The sequence below is a fragment of the Schistocerca gregaria genome, chromosome 5 (genome assembly GCF_023897955.1).
Source record: "Schistocerca gregaria isolate iqSchGreg1 chromosome 5, iqSchGreg1.2, whole genome shotgun sequence".
Taxonomy (NCBI): Eukaryota; Metazoa; Arthropoda; class Insecta; order Orthoptera; family Acrididae; genus Schistocerca; species Schistocerca gregaria.
The window spans coordinates 418,089,474-418,106,627 of NC_064924.1; positions in this window are offsets into that span (position 1 = coordinate 418,089,474).

Sequence of the window (17,154 nt, forward strand, 5' to 3'; positions counted from 1 at the left end):
TTTCATTTCAATGCTCCTTAAGTTTACAGGCATATAAGTATCTAACCTACAAGTTACTGGATATATGGAGTGTTCAGTGTACAAGAAATCATGTCACAACAAGAAAGTTTTGAAATAAACAGACTTAAAGTTTTTGCTGACTAGTTAATAACAGAAAAAGTTCACAGTTTGGATGACAGAAATTTTTGGTATATTGTATTCACGTATTGTAAAAGTGCAAACTGAAGTGCTATTACATGCTGCTTTGTTAGAAAAGCAAAATTGTAGACTTGACTCTTTTTCGCGCTGATAGTATTTCTAGTCTTCAAGTTGTATTTTTTCTTTTTTTTTTAAGGGAAAATCCAAAGAAAATAAATTTCTTGCTGATAGACTAGGGGTGATCAAAACGTTTCCGTTTAAGAGCGTTGTTGTAGTGTTTATGCAACGTAGCGCGACTCCGATGCGGGTATATAAGCACCGACGTGTAGGCAAGTGGTTAGTGTAGCATTCTTGTCTTTCCGATATATGTGCGGTAAATGCGGAAACATGAACTATGGCGACGTTATTATCAAATGCGTCCAAGCAGGAGCAACGTGCTGTTATTCTTTTCTCGCTCACGAAGGACTAACACCGGTAAACAACTATCGGAGAATAAAGAATGAATACAGAGCAGCATGTCTGTCGAAATCCACCATTCTGGAATGTTGCGCCAACTTCTGATTTGGTCGCGACTCAACACAAGAGGCCGGTCGATCTGGGAGGCCAGCCAAATCATGTGGGAGATACTCGGGCGCCTGGCCTACAATCCTAATCTCTGTCCGTGCGGTTACCACGCCTTTAGTCCCTTAAAAATGGCGTTGAAAGGTCGAAATTTCTCGTCGGACGAGGATGTGCAGCACGCAGTTACGGACTCCTTCAAGCAACGCGAACGGGTATCTTCAACCTGGTCGGTTGCCTCAGTACTCACAGAGATTCTGCCTTGATTGGCAAAACGATTCTAGATTATACGGCCTTTGAAGGAAACATTTTGATCACCCCTTATAATTATAATTTTACTCTCTGCGTCTGCTTATAACAAATATATCAAAACGGGAGGTTATGAACTTCAGATGCAAAGGAAAATCTATTAACTATAGTCCGCTTGCTCTTGCAAAATTGAGGAAGCTCTTGTGGCAGTGACACGCAGTAGGTTCTTGAAAAGATAGTGTGCGCACGCGGAATTTATCGCAGTCAATCTCTCACATCCTTTTCCTTTGCTTTTGTTATTGGTCGGCCTTTGGTATAAAGAGGCTCCGTTGGATGTGACAAAAGTATGTCGTGGGATGGCTGGGTTTTGTTTCCTAGGTCAACGTCGTCAAACTTAACATTATGGTTCAGAATGGTTAAGTATCTCAGCCTGTTTACACCACATCCATCAATAATTTTCTTCTGTTCGTTATTGAAATCTCTAACTTTTTGGAGGATAATGAGTCTTAGAATTTCATTTCAATGACCTCAAATCTGGGGGACGTTTTGTTTGCTTGTCTAATGACATCTATCCAATCGTTAATGTGTAAATGTGTGGAGTCTTCCTACTGGCTTTCTCCATTAAACCAAAATCTATACCATTTGGTAAGTAAGAATGTCTTGATACCAAAAGTTCGTGATCAGTAACTGAGACTCCACATTTGGATCTTGACTTACCTTCTTGAGAGACTATGATATTTTCGCGTTAGCGTTTTGACAGGTACAAGAGCCAGAAAACAAGGTTATTATGTGTAGAGGCTAAATCCTTACAGACTTCACTCCAGTCCTTAAGATGTATTTGAAGCTAACGCCTTTAGGGTTTCCCCAACAAACTCATAGTCAGACCTGACTGAAATACTCCCTGAAGATACACTATTTTCCGATTACTTTCACTATGCTTCCAGAAGGCTTGATATATGTTTTCTCTCTCATTTTCTTTCTTGAAGTTGATTGCGGCGCTGGCACCTTGCAGCAAGGGGCTTTAGGAGCGAACCTTTTAGCTGGAACTCTTATGCAGCAAGGGGCTTTAAAAGCGAACCTTTTAGCTGGAACTCTTATGCAGCAAGGGGCTTTAAAAGCGAACCTTTTAGCTGGAACTCTTATGCCTTTCCTTGCAGTATACTTCTACCTACAGCCCCTCTGCTGTTGCCTGATGCTACTTTTCTACTTCTCAGGATGTCAATAACTTCTTCCATATCTTCAAACGAGATCACTTATAATAATCATTTTGCTGTAATTAAAACTCACAAACCAGCATAACCAACAATGCACACTGTGGCACTGGACATTTTCCCATTTTGCTCTGAATGAGACTGCTTCCTTCCATACTCAATAGTGTTGCCTATCCTAGAGCAGTTATTTATAACATCTGGACGTGAATCTTTAATGCTCTGAAAGCAGCTTTGTAAATAGCACTTAAAAGTGAAGTAAATGTAAAAGACCAAAAGTGGACTTGATTCTCTTGTGCTCTGAATGCCCCATATGTCTATCTCACCATTTTTCCTTGAAGGCACATTAATAGTTTTGGCGATTACTTTTGAAATAATGAACAGTTTACTTCCTTTTTTCCACATGTCATGCTTTCATTTTCCTGGTCGTTATATTTACATGCACATAAACAGTTTACCTACAGGTTATGAGATACATGTGTACTCCAGGTTTCCCAGCTTTGGATCAGTTTATTGGCTGATGTGGAATAGCTATGCGAGGATGTTGTCGATCGGTACTCCAGGTTTCCCAGCTTTGGATCAGTTTTTTGACTGATGAGGTATAGCTGTGCGAGGAGGTTGTCGATCGGTCTTCTGAGCTGTATAGTTTTTAGAGAATGTGAGGGTGCACCGTACTTCGTTCCAACGGGCCGGGTTTGGGGCGCACCACCCCCAGCGAGTGATGTGAAGTAGCATGCGTGAGGGTGAGCTGCTAGGTGGACGTGCTTGTCCGGTCCGTTTACTGACTATATTGATTTGAATTACACAGCTCCTCCCCGATTATCCTCTCACCGGGTATTATGTCGTGTCTTGTTCTCATGTGCGGGCTGCATAGAGAGCGAGCTAACGAAGTTTAATGATAGGATCCTGTAGTGTTAGATTCAGGAGAAGCCTATATCTGTCACAATTTAACACACAAGTCGCCAAACACGGAATAAAGCCTACGTTTGTTTTATTGGTTCCACACTACTCGCACCAAGACAGTTCACTTTAATGATGTAAGACCAGAAACACATGATTACAGAAACAAGCTCCTACATACAGGAAATAGAATATAATTCAGAAAACTGGTTGACAAGCTACACACACACACACACACACACACACACACACACACACACACACACACACACACACACACAGACACTTACACACATACACCCGCAAATGCGAGCGGGTGGACACGTGCGATCCAATAAACTAACACAAAATTGGGACACCTGAGACAGACAGGAATCGCACAGGGTCTAGTTCGAGGAGCGTATGTCAGGTAGTCAGAAGCAGTCTTATAGTAGGAACCATCGCGGCATTTTCTTGCAGTAACTTATGGATACCGTGAAATACCAGATGGAGATTGGACCCTCTATCCTCCCACAACAAGCTTACTATGCTGAAAACTGGAGAACCTCGTTCGGTTTATCCTCAGTGAACAACATTGTATTTTACAAGTAAATAATTTGGTAAAGTAGAAATCTACTCCTAAACTGTTCATTCATTCGTCAACACTAACTGCTGTACACATTACACATACTATCAACTGCCATCAGGAACATGCCGATAGAGTATGGTTTCCATTTTGTATACCTTAAGCATTATGCTATCTGACTCCGTAAAAAAATGAGTTAGCATCCCTCTACAATGAGTGAGATATTAGGAAGAAGACAACATTTTAGTATTATCGATTGAAGAGCCTTTTTGTAATCTTTTCCAAACAGAAAAAATAGTACAGAAGTGTTTTATGAGGGCGTTGTATTATTATTACTCACTCAAGACACATTTTTCACAAAACTCCTCTTCTTCATTATTGAAGTGATGCTTTACTTAATAGGATGTATTGCTTACTGGTATTTCTTTTAAATAAGTTTCTTGTAGTAATCTCAATAACTCGTTAGGCAACTTATTGTACAGTTTTATTCTTTGACAAAAAATACAGTTTTTAGTTTTCAGTTTATTGTTTTTTAACTCTACATCTTTTACCAAGGTCATAAACAGAGCTATTTTTGGCGATGTTTGTTTTCGATAACTTCAGTAATGTTTTATCGTAAAGATAACATAATTGAAGTTATTATTAACAACTGAGCAAAATGACTGTAGATATTATCAGTATTACTCTTTGATGTTCGTAACCGATTGATAAATTTTCTCAGATGATGATGTTAAAATCCCCAATTTTCTGCAGAGATTTACAGTGTACTATTTTTGGCTATTTTTGTTATGGTACTTTTCTGTAGTTTGGACACGGTGTTCATACGTTGTGTATTTATTTCCCAGAAGAGAATCCAATAGCTGAGGACCAGGTGTATGTACGAATAGTATCTAACAAGACTCTTTGGGCATAACATCCTTATGACACTCTTTTGGAATGTATCTTTGTGTGTTCTCACCGCTTCAACTGATTAATTCATTTGACTTTGGGTTTATTTACGCTCAATGTAATTCGTTTGTTTTTTGCAGTGACTATTATGTTACTGTCATCAGCAAGATCATTTCTCCCCACTATTTGCTACTGTTGGGAAAGTCATTTATTAATATTTTTTGCCTTAACAGATGAGGAAACACGATAGATGTGTCGTATGTTACTGAGGAAGCAGTCCAGCAACCCTTCCTTTATCGGTTACTGGTGTTTTAACATCTACTTCCGGATGAGGTCTAGAAAGGTTAATACAGGGAGCTAATAATAGGGCTAACAATTGTTTAGAACATTCATATTTTCTCCCTTTTCGTAAGTGTTGCTACCGATACATGAGCAACATGCATAGTAAACACTATTTACTTGTCTTTTAGCACGAAATAAGGAACATAGCCACTGTAGGTCTGAAGTGCTCACCAAAAGTGACGAGCCAGGTACATGTCTGTAGACGCCGATGACAGAACACGAGCAGCGTTGTATCTCGCTTGCCAGCTGAACACTCTTCAAACTAATGGCGGACGTATTTTCTTGTGAGGGAGGTTCACAACGGATAAAATGGGGTGCTAATAGATTTGTCGCCAAACGATAAGGGACCATACTGCTGATGAGGTACTGAGGTACATGAGTTTACTCGTCCATGGAACCTCTCAGAAGAGTTCTGCCTTCAGCGAGACGATTCGAAGAACATTCCACAGATACACGAGAGCGCTTGTGAGCGCTCCCTCTCCTCATCGCCCAGAGCGCTTGCCCTTGATCCCAATGACCGTAAGTGGAACGACGTCCAATAGATGTGTGTGCACCTTGGACTCAGCTCTGACCAGCCTTCTTGAGCTGAGGACAGCTTTTAAGAGCATGTCTCGTGGAGTCGGTCATCACAGCTAAGTCATATGCTAAAATATGTTAGGTAGGTGTTCCTGATTCAGCTGTTTACGGATGCAAAAAGCTAACACTCTCACAGCATTACTGGAGACGATAGCAGTATTTTGGGACTGTAAGGACTGTTTCATTTCAGAATTGTAGAACTGCTCTGAAAGGTGAAGGAATGAAAAAAGTTGATAGGTGAAAATGCCATTAAATTAATATCTACAGTTATGTGGTTCCTCTACAAATTTTCTCACAGAAGTGTAAGTGTACTGTTTTGGAACCAACTACTAACCCTAACGTTGAAATTGTTTTAGAGCTATTTAGAGCAGGCTTAGAAGATTTTTTGCATAGAACTAAATAAATTTGTTGCAGTGATTTGTTCACTACTTAGTGAAATACCACATAAATGTTTGTTATGGTTATATAATTTACTACGTTGTGTTTAGGGTCAGCAAAGCTATATAATTTCAGTTATGTAGAAATTAAGATTCATCTTAATCTTAGAGGCTTACTGTTTTCTTCGTCGACTCACAGAAACAGGAAATATATGAGAAAAACAGAAACGTTTCGACGCTGATTCTTTACCTACAACCGAATTTAAAAATAACACACGCTAATGTACTGACACGAAAAACAGAGTCAAATACACTCCTGGAAATGGAAAAAAGAACACATTGACAGCGGTGTGTCAGACCCACCATACTTGCTCCGGACACTGCGAGAGGGCTGTACAAGCAATGATCACACGCACGACACAGCGGACACACCAGGAACCGCGGTGTTGGCCGTCGAATGGCGCTAGCTGCGCAGCATTTGTGCACCGCCGCCGTCAGTGTCAGCCAGTTTGCCGTGGCATACGGAGCTCCATCGCAGTCTTTAACACTGGTAGCATGTCGCGACAGCGTGGACGTGAACCGTATGTGCGGTTGACGGACTTTGTGTGAAGGCGTATAGTGGGCATGCGGGAGGCCGGGTGGACGTACCGCCGAATTGCTCAACACGTGGGGCGTGAGGTCTCCACAGTACATCGATGTTGTCGCCAGTGGTCGGTGAAAGGTGCACGTGCCCGTCGACCTGGGACCGGACCACAGCGACGCACGGATGCATGCCAAGACCGTAGGATCCTACGCAGTGCCTTAGGGGACCGCACCGCCACTTCCCAGCAAATTAGGGACACTGTTGCTCCTGGGGTATCGGCGAGGACCATTCGCAACCGTCTCCATGAAGCTGGGCTACGGTCCCGCACACCGTTAGGCCGTCTTCCGCTCACGCCCCAACATCGTGCAGCCCGCCTCCAGTGGTGTCGCGACAGGCGTGAATGGAGGGACGAATGGAGACGTGTCGTCTTCAGCGATGAGAGTCGCTTCTGCCTTGGTGCCAATGATGGTCGTATGCGTGTTTGGCGCCGTGCAGGTGAGCGCCACAATCAGGACTGCATACGACCGAGGCACACAGGGCCAACACCCGGCATCATGGTGTGGGGAGCGATCTCCTACACTGGCCGTACACCTCTGGTGATCGTCGAGGGGACACTGAATAGTGCACGGTACATCCAAACCGTCATCGAACCCATCGTTCTACCATTCCTAGACCGGCAAGGGAACTTGCTGTTCCAACAGGACAGTGCATGTCCGCATGTATCCCGTGCCACCTAACGTGCTCTAGAAGGTGTAAGTCAACTACCCTGGCCAGCAAGATCTCCAGATCTGTCCCCCATTGAGCATGTTTGGGACTGTATGAAGCGTCGTCTCACGCGGTCTGCACGTCCAGCACGAACGCTGGTCCAACTGAGGCGCTAGGTGGAAATGGCATGGCAAGCCGTTCCACAGGACTACATCCAGCATCTCTACGATCGTCTCCATGGGAGAATGGCAGCCTGCATTGCTGCGAAAGGTGGATATACGCTGTACTAGTGCCGACATTGTGCATGCTCTGTTGCCTGTGTCTATGTGCCTGTGGTTCTGTCAGTGTGATCATGTGATGTATCTGACCCCAGGAATGTGTCAATAAAGTTTCCCCTTCCTGGGACAATGAATTCACGGTGTTCTTATTTCAATTTCTAGGAGTGTAGAATTAACAGAATACTGGAGCAAGTAGACAGTAGGTCTCAGAAAGTATTACGTTCCCTTCTTACAAAAATTCAAGACTCACTCTTACGGCATATGCTATTAACGATAATTTCGGTCCATATTTACGCCCATTGGTTTTGGTTGACCATCTCGAGTTTTTTTATGGAGGTGCCTATCACGAAGATGGAAGAGAAGCACAACTTACTTATAGATTTGAAGTTCGGTTTAATGACTGCCTCATAGTTGACTAGGCAATGTATATCGTATTGTAAATGGTAGTGAAATGGTTTTTCTTTTACAAAACTGTAACCGAAGAATTGTTTTGTTATGTACAACGCACTTGACTGACAACTAACCTAACTACGAAGGTAAAGGCTAGAGGCTTATTTAGCTGATATAGCTATCTTGATGAACGTTGTTTTCGATAGTTCTTCAAAATTATTTTAGGAGTATGTTCGAACGCTTCCTACAAACTAGCAGTGATCGATACCAACAGCTCTCATTTCTCATCCATTGCTTCTAAACAGGCGTACCCATTACTGTCAAAGCTGAAGGACCGAAGCAAAAGCAGATAGAGGCGTACAAGTCCTTCAAGATTCGTCTGAAACAGACCTATTAGTAAGGTAGCATCGTTTATTTCTGTGGTATTGACGAACAGTGGCAATTTTCAGAAGGCCTTCAGGTTAACGGTTACATTGATCAGGCACTCGTATGTAAATATGATTTTACTAGTGACTCCATAGCTAAATATTTGACAAAGGCTTTGCGTGTGTTGATAAGCGCGTGTCATACACAGTCATTCTTCTTCGGAACTACCAAAATAGGTGCGTCTGCAGAATGGCTTTTCTTGTTTAAGTTATACAAATGTATCGGTCACCAAAGAATGAAGAACAAAACTGTCCAATTATAGTCTTGAGATTGCTTCTCTTGATTTTAAGATAACCGGTTTCCGGCCAGCTGTCTTTCTTCACATAACTTGTTACGTAGTAACTTGTAGCTATGGAATTGACAGTTCACTGTCATGACAGTGTCCGCACTCCAAAAGAAAATGTTCACTAATCCGGTTCTACAATGGAAGCAACGCACTACTCTTTCAGCATGTGAAATATAGTTTTTATTGGCTCAGTGTTTTCATTCTCAGTATGTAGCTTCAACTCTACGATGCCCTGAATAACTGGTTTGGGTGATATCTACCAGTGCTCTGTTAATGAAGTGCTTTCATCTCAAGTCTTCAGGAATGTTCACTTTCCGTTCTGCTTGTGTGTGACGTTGCGGTCCAGGCTTATCCGAGGCCATGAATCAGCAGCAGAACAGCGTTAATCCATTGGAGCAAACAAGCTTTTATTGTCGTCGTAAACTCACTGAATGTCCTTACACGGCGCTAGCTTTGACCGTGATGGAGCTAGATGTAGCTCACGGAACTAGCCACAAAGCCTTATTTATCGTCTCCTCTGAACGGATCAGTGGCGGGTTGGCGTGCAGCAAGTGACACAGCCCCGGGAAATTTACTAATCAAATCAGCTGGCGCAGGAAAACATGTCGCAACTCGCGGTGGCCGCGTAACACCAGAGCCACGCCTGACGAACGTGGCTGGCGGCACATGTTGTTCGTGTGTCTGTAAGGAGCTTCTGGAAGATCTACAGTGCAGGCCATTCAATTTGTAACGCGAGCGAGGATACTAAACCACGAAGTGTTTCTTATTATGTGTATACAGCGTAGCAGGAGCAGTGTGTGATTAAATTTTTAGAATTTAGGCACTTTGGTGGTATACAGCGAGCGAAACTTACCACGCAGGGTTGACCCCTCTTACAGCAACAATGGGTCTAATCAGGCTGGACATTGTTTCGAAATGGATTTGAATGACAGGTAAGTTATGTCATTCCGTGGCGCTTCAACACTGTGACAGTGTTCATTAGCTTTATCGGCTGTTGAGCTGTGGTGTACCAGTCTATAGGCAACCCATAGCTTGCGTGTTGTCAACTGGTGAGACATCTGGAGAACGTGCTGCCAGGTATCGAGGTAGGTCAAGAAAGCAGGAGCAACATGCGTTCATACGTTATCTTGTTGAAAAATATCACGGAGACCTCGATTCGGCATATACACATGCTTTAACATGTGAGAAATGATAAGGCTGTTGTCGAAATTACCAGTTATGTCATCAAGAGGTGATCGTTGTATCCTGTACCATCCATGAGGTGCTGGGCTCGTATGGTGATACGAACGCTTTATGTTAACGTTCGTTCTCTTTAGAGCCTCCACACACCAATACGAATACCGTGCGGCGAGCGAGGTGAGGCTTTGATTACCACATTGGACTCGTATTCGGGAGGACGACGGTTCAAATCCTCGTCCAGTCATCTAGATTTAAGTTTTCATGATTTCCCTAAATCGCTCCAAAAAAGTGCCGGGATGGTTCCTTCCCCGTCCTTACCACCATCTGAGCTTGTGCTTCGCCTCTAATGACCTCGATGACGACGGGACTTTAAACTAAATCTTCCTTTTTTTCGAATGTTGTGATGATGTGTGCAGAACAGAAACTAGTCTGAGAAGACGATATGGTGCCAGTCCTGTGTCTTATGTTGTCGGTGGGCGGTCCACTGTCGACGCGACTCTCCCTGCTGCCGCATTACAAGAAGTTGCAACGGTACATGCCGTGCCGATGGTCCATCGTGTTGAAAACGTTGTCTCACTGTCCGCAGCAAACAAACCTGCCTCGCGACTCAGATTATGTCATATGGCTGCATGGTCATGCACGGCTGAGCGAACGTTATAGGGGACGGACAAAAATACGGAAACATCAAAAACACAACACAGTACCATGGCTAATACGGGGTAGGAGTCGAGTCGTCTTGAAATGGATAAGTGCAGGTCCTGTAGGTTTTCAAGGCGACCATATGTAATTCTTCCTGCAAAATAATGAGGAATTCAGTTAACCATTATGCAGGTGGTTAGTGATCATTCACCCTTCTCTCTGATGTAGACCACAAAGGGTCAGTAACATAGAAACCTGGTGACTGTGGTGGCAAGGAGGGATGCGAAGATTCGTCATCGTGCTCACGAAACCAGTGCTGGACGATGCAAGCTGTGTGAACAACCAGCCTTCCCTCCTTTGCATATAGCGTCACCATTGGGGGACGAATGTAGTAACGTGGGATGGACCTGATGAGCCGAAAATGTCACGTAATCCTTCGTAGTAATACAGCCTTACAGAATAGCCATGAGGCCCACGGAATATCACGATATGCCTGTCCAAATCATCACCGAACCCCTGCCATGTTTCACTCTTGGTACGTAAACTCGGCCAGAAGTGTGGAACAAGACTCTCCGACCGAACATGTTTTTACCATTGCTCCTAGTCCAGGTTTTGTGGCTTTACCACGACGTTTTCCTGTTGTGGGCAATTGCGGCACTGATGAGTGGTTTTTGGAAGCCCGCACTGCAGTTCCCTGATTGCGGACTTCTCTTCGTGTTGTTTTGGTGTTGACAGGATTTGCGAGGGCGAATTCAACTCTGCAGTGTCTTTTTGCAGCTATTGTCCTCTTATATTACGTCAGAATCCTCTTCAACGACAGTCTATGACGGTAACTGAACACTCATGTTTGTCCGCTTTGTGATTTAGGGGGTGGTGTTTCTCCGCTTTTCCTGTATGCGGTTTAAATACCCATATGGTGCCTTTTGAAACCTCACTTACAGAGGCACACACCATACGAGCAATAACAATTTCCTCACATTCGAATTTACTTCGCTCCGACATAATGCACTCACAACCACACATACCATTGTTCTGACTGTAGAGACACTTCTTACGTACTGATGAAATTGCACAGGTGCTGTTCGTAGTCAAATGTAATAGCACAACCTGCAGGCCTGGTTAGCATCTGCGTTTTATGTTCAAGCATGCATTTCTCACAGTGTTTCGGCATTTTTGTCCAACCTCTATATGACTGTTCTTTCGTGCCCTAGACGCACGGGGTCACTGAGATTGAGCGTAGTGTTAGAGCTCACGCCGGATTCCATGACCTACGAGCAGAAACGCATTCTCGTTGTCAGTGGTGGGCGAGTCTACCGCTCTGTTCCCAAGGGTGGCCGCCTGGTTTGCCTGTCACCTACACAGCTGTGAGCTTCGTCCGTTGCGAACTAGCACTGTCTGCCGGTCTCGGATAGACTGTCGTAACGCAGGTGTGCGCTCAACGGCTGCACTGCAACATTTTTCGAACGATTTTGAAGAAACTATTCGATAAAAAAGTTGGTTCTCGCCCATCTGATAGCCTAGCCTCATTTGTCAGCTTTGTGATGAAGCGCCTGTCATTTTTTTAAGGGTCACTGTTATTGTAATTTTTCTATATTTAATAATGTGCTATGCTAAATTCGAATACGTTGCAATAAAAAATAGTGATCACAAAGAGTTTGCGTTTGGAACATCTCAGACCACATTTTACTGCGTAAAAGTGAAAGGGAGCTAACTTATTGAATTTTTGTTCTAACTTGAGACGAGGTCTATGTCTGTCGCGAATCTCGAGAAAATTAATGGCATATAGTGCACTCAATTCCGATCTCGTGAGGAAACGAGAGTGGAAATGAAATATCCATCTCATTCTTTATATCTTATAAACCGTTCGAAATACAGAAAGCAATTTTTGGCAAATGATATGCAAAGTGGAGAGTATTTTGTCACATAGCTAATATACGGAACTTTCTTATATATTGCGATATAAGAGTGTCTACGGAGTTTTTCTATCAAATACTCGTAATATAATTCTTCGAAAGGCCATCGACAGCTGGTGAAATGAAAAATGGTATCGGTTTGTAACACCATAAATGAAGGAACCGCACTTTTATTTTTATACCAAGCATGAGCTTTTAAAAGTTATTGACATTCATGTGTCCTCAGTTGTTTGATTAGTAGTAGACTGTTTCATGATTCTGTCGCAGCTGCAGCTGCATTAGCATGCTGCTGAGGTGAAATCGTGTAAACAACGCTTTGTTGTGGGGAAAGAAGCAAACTTTAACATGGCAATAAGAGAAAGATAGATGGTGCACAAGAAAAGCGAAATTAAATTGCTCTGTCTGATCCAGCTCAGTGTAATCCTGTAGGCATTGCGTTTTTAGTAATAAACGGTTGACCTGTCGAATTATTTATTGCACTGGCATAACCTGTTAACACGATCGTTTTCAGAATCGCTGGCTGTGGCTTACAAATTCTGCGAGATAGGCGTTTCGGCGAAGGCTTTTAAGCTTTAGATCTGCACCTTCCCTACCATGATATCGTGCCCGCTAATGAGCCCCACGAGAACTGTTTCCTCCTCCCCTAACATGCATTCTGCTTACTCTAAGTATGGCTCTTCAGCAGCTATCGATTTCACATTAGCATGACACCTATGGGATCCGGACCAATGCGAATAGCTATATGGCAGAATGATAAATTTCAGCCTCCATTGGCCACGACCCTGATGCTGTCCAATTTTAACGCTAGCTAATGGACATTTCTGCTCCTTACACATGGCAATACCCGATCTCGCCACAAACAACCAACATTGAAATGCTAATTCTGAAAGAGAAAGCCGATACAAAATCTTTTCTTCGTGGCTGGTGATGAATTTCCAAAAAACCTAAGCACAGCATCTTATTCTCTTAAAGTTGTGTTATATAATCATTATCTGTTAATTTTTCGGTCCAGATGGTGAGTTCTAAGTATTATATGCATGTTATTGACTCCAGTGACTTACTACAAGTAGCGTTATCAAACAGTAAAACTTTTAAGATAGTTACTGTTTTCACCAATTTTACAATTGAAGATTGCTGTATTTATTCCCTCGTTTAATCGCAATATGTTAATATCCATGGAATAACAGTATTTATGGGGAACTGTATCAGTTTAGGGGATTTTTTCCTTAAGATCTATGGGCTAACACATTCTATGAGAATAAGTCAGTAACAACTCTCCCAATACCGTTATTTAAAACGACTGGTGTGATAAACGAAATTCACGAACACTCTATTTTTAGAGGATGATTTGTTAATGACAGGAGTGTTGGAAAGATGGATAAATACTTCTCCAAGGTTATGGTCAAATAACTCTCACTGCTGCACCTTTAATTATATATTGCTTAGGAGAGAACAACAGTATGTTCATATGAGGTGGTAACACATGCGTTACTCATATTGCTCAAGCAATATTCAGGAATGAAATGATTTTAAATTGAATTTTGCTTAGAGTATCGTGCAGTGTGCATGCATATTGTGGTAGTCAATTTAGATCCACTTTAGGTTCGTTATTCCTACGTGTTATATGGTTACCTTGCAATTGAACGGGGTACTAGATTTCTTCTCCAATGTACTTGTACTACATCCATTGTCAACACAAAATCGCTCTGTACCAGTCCTTGGTTACTCTGCGATTCGCTACAGTCCGCCAGCACTGCTATACTCTTATTACGGGCAGCTACATCACCTGTGGCCAACCTTCGCGTATTGTGACGTAAAATCTATACCTTTTCCTGTCAAGAAACGAAATTAAAACCACGCACCTTTGTTATTATTTACATCGCATTGCCACCCTCCAACCGCCCTCCCTTGGTTAGAAATGCAGTTTAGTTCTATTTCTCCAGTGATAGGCTACCCGTCCAGGAAATTCAAAATAGTACCCCTTCCCACTCTGTACTGACAGGTTTTCAACCTGGCAGGCCTTCCACCAACTCTCCAGACACATAAGGACTATCATAACCGGTAGACAACAGCTGTTGGAGGGTTACATAAACCTGCCAGTCCTACTATCTAATCTACTGTGAAACTGCACATTGCGCTGTTCGCCAGTATGTATCATTTGACCACCATTGAGTTCGAAGTTATGGTAGAAACAGAGAATGTACCATGAGTTACCAGGTGAAGCTCACCGAAATAGAGTGGAGCCAGTTGTGCAGCAATCTAACATATATGGAGGGCAGTTCACAACCAGGTATCGGTCAAAACATCTTAACATTAATCTCTTCGGTGCCAGTAGCAGCCACAGCATTGCCAGCACATCAGTATTCTATGCTTGGTGGCACTGCGTTAAAATTAAGGTCAAAGAGTCACTGCAGAATGTGTTTTTAAAGTATCAAAGTGTTGTGGACGTATGTGGTTTGCAAATTGCAATACCTGTTGCAGTGTACAGACTGAGACAATGGTCAGTCCATAATAAAACGTTTTTTGACGATGTTGTAAGGTGCATATTGGGATCTAAGTTCACGATGGCAATGTGGAGTTAGATAGCTGTATAAGAGCTTGCATCATAATTTCATTACATGATAGCATACATACCTCAATTTGTTTGAATGCGATACTCCCAGAATTCAAAGGAAACAAAAAACAATCAGTCGTGAAATATTGCCATATTGCGATTGGGGCTGATGTGGAATGAATAATAAGAATGACCTGATATATGAGTGTTGGTGTGTGTGTGTATGTGTGCATGGTGTGTGCATGTGTGTGTAAGATAAAATTACAATAAAATTGTAACAAACTGATGTTTCTACAAGCCCTAACATGTTTAATTACATCTTATGTATCATGATTATGTTTCCTTGGAAATACACTCCTGGAAATTGAAATAAGAACACTGTGAATTCATTGTCCCAGGAAGGGGAAACTTTATTGACACATTCCTGGGGTCAGATACATCACATGATCACACTGACAGAACCACAGGCACATAGACACAGGCAACAGAGCATGCACAATGTCGGCACTAGTACAGTGTATATCCACCTTTCGCAGCAATGCAGGCTGCTATTCTCCCATGGAGACGATCCTAGTGACGCTGGATGTAGTCCTGTGGAACGGCTTGCCATGCCATTTCCACCTGGCGCCTCAATTGGACCAGCGTTCGTGCTGGACGTGCAGACCGCGTGAGACGACGCTTCATACAGTCCCAAACATGCTCAATGGGGGACAGATCCGGAGATCTTGCTGGCCAGGATAGTTGACTTACACCTTCTAGAGCACGTTGGGTGGCACGGGATACATGCGGACGTGCATTGTCCTGTTGGAACAGCAAGTTCCCTTGCCGGTCTAGGAATGGTAGAACGATGGGTTCGATGACGGTTTGGATGTACCGTGCACTATTCAGTGTCCCCTCGACGATCACCAGAGGTGTACGGCCAGTGTAGGAGATCGCTCCCCACACCCTGATGCCGGGTGTTGGCCCTGTGTGCCTCGGTCGTATGCAGTCCTGATTGTGGCGCTCACCTGCACGGCGCCAAACACGCATACGACCATCATTGGCACCAAGGCAGAAGCGACTCTCATCGCTGAAGACGACACGTCTCCATTCGTCCCTCCATTCACGCCTGTCGCGACACCACTGGAGGCGGGCAGCACGATGTTGGGGCGTGAGCGGAAGACGGCCTAACGGTGTGCGGGACCGTAGCCCAGCTTCATGGAGACGGTTGCGAATGGTCCTCGCCGATACCCCAGGAGCAACAGTGTCCCTAATTTGCTGGGAAGTGGCGGTGCGGTCCCCTAAGGCACTGCGTAGGATCCTACGGTCTTGGCGTGCATCCGTGCGTCGCTGCGGTCCGGTCCCAGGTCGACGGGCACGTGCACCTTCCGCCGACCACTGGCGACAACATCGATGTACTGTGGAGACCACACGCCCCACGTGTTGAGCAATTCGGCGGTACGTCCACCCGGCCTCCCGCATGCCCACTATACGCCCTCGCTCAAAGTCCGTCAACTGCACATACGGTTCACGTCCACGCTGTCGCGGCATGCTACCAGTGTTAAAGACTGCGATGGAGCTCCGTATGCCACGGCAAACTGGCTGACACTGACGGCGGCGGTGCACAAATGCTGCGCAGCTAGCGCCATTCGACGGCCAACACCGCGTTTCCTGGTGTGTCTGCTGTGCCGTGAGTGTGATCATTGCTTGTACAGCCCTCTCGCAGTGTCCGGAGCAAGTATGGTGGGTCTGACACACCGGTGTCAATGTGTTCTTTTTTCCATTTCCAGGAGTGTATATGTGACGTAACATAGCTTAATACCACACACTCTGGTTAGGAATATGTGTATCATCGTCTTACATAGGAATCAAGAAAAGTTTCTAAACCGTCGCATGGCTACATTGAAGTCATGATGAAATTTTTTCAGATTACCTGTCAGGTGATTGCAAGTGTCGGCTATTGAATCGGAATTAGTGCTGGTGTTTCTGCATTGCTTACAGTAGAATAATTAAAACACCAGGTGTTAGCGCATCATAACTTAGTGTGCTAACGGAAATGCCGCACTATGCTTACTGGTTCCTACAAAATCACATTTTAAAGCCGTCCAATAGAGGCGACACCTATTTCTACTTTTGTCTATGTAGATAATACAGAGTGCTGATCAACAGTAGCCACTTATTTACTTCAAGTACACAGATTGTACTATTTCACATGCTTTTGGCCTTAACTACCGTCCATGGTAAACAGCGGCTTCTCACCGTTATTTTTATTATGAACACACATCTCACTGGCCATTAGAACAAAAGTGAGCTCCTAGCCAGAAAGTAGACAAATGAGATGCATCAGTGTTTGAGATTCGGATGGAGAAGATTCTTTTGAGAGTCTGATACAGTTTTTTGCACATTTCATCATTTGTACAT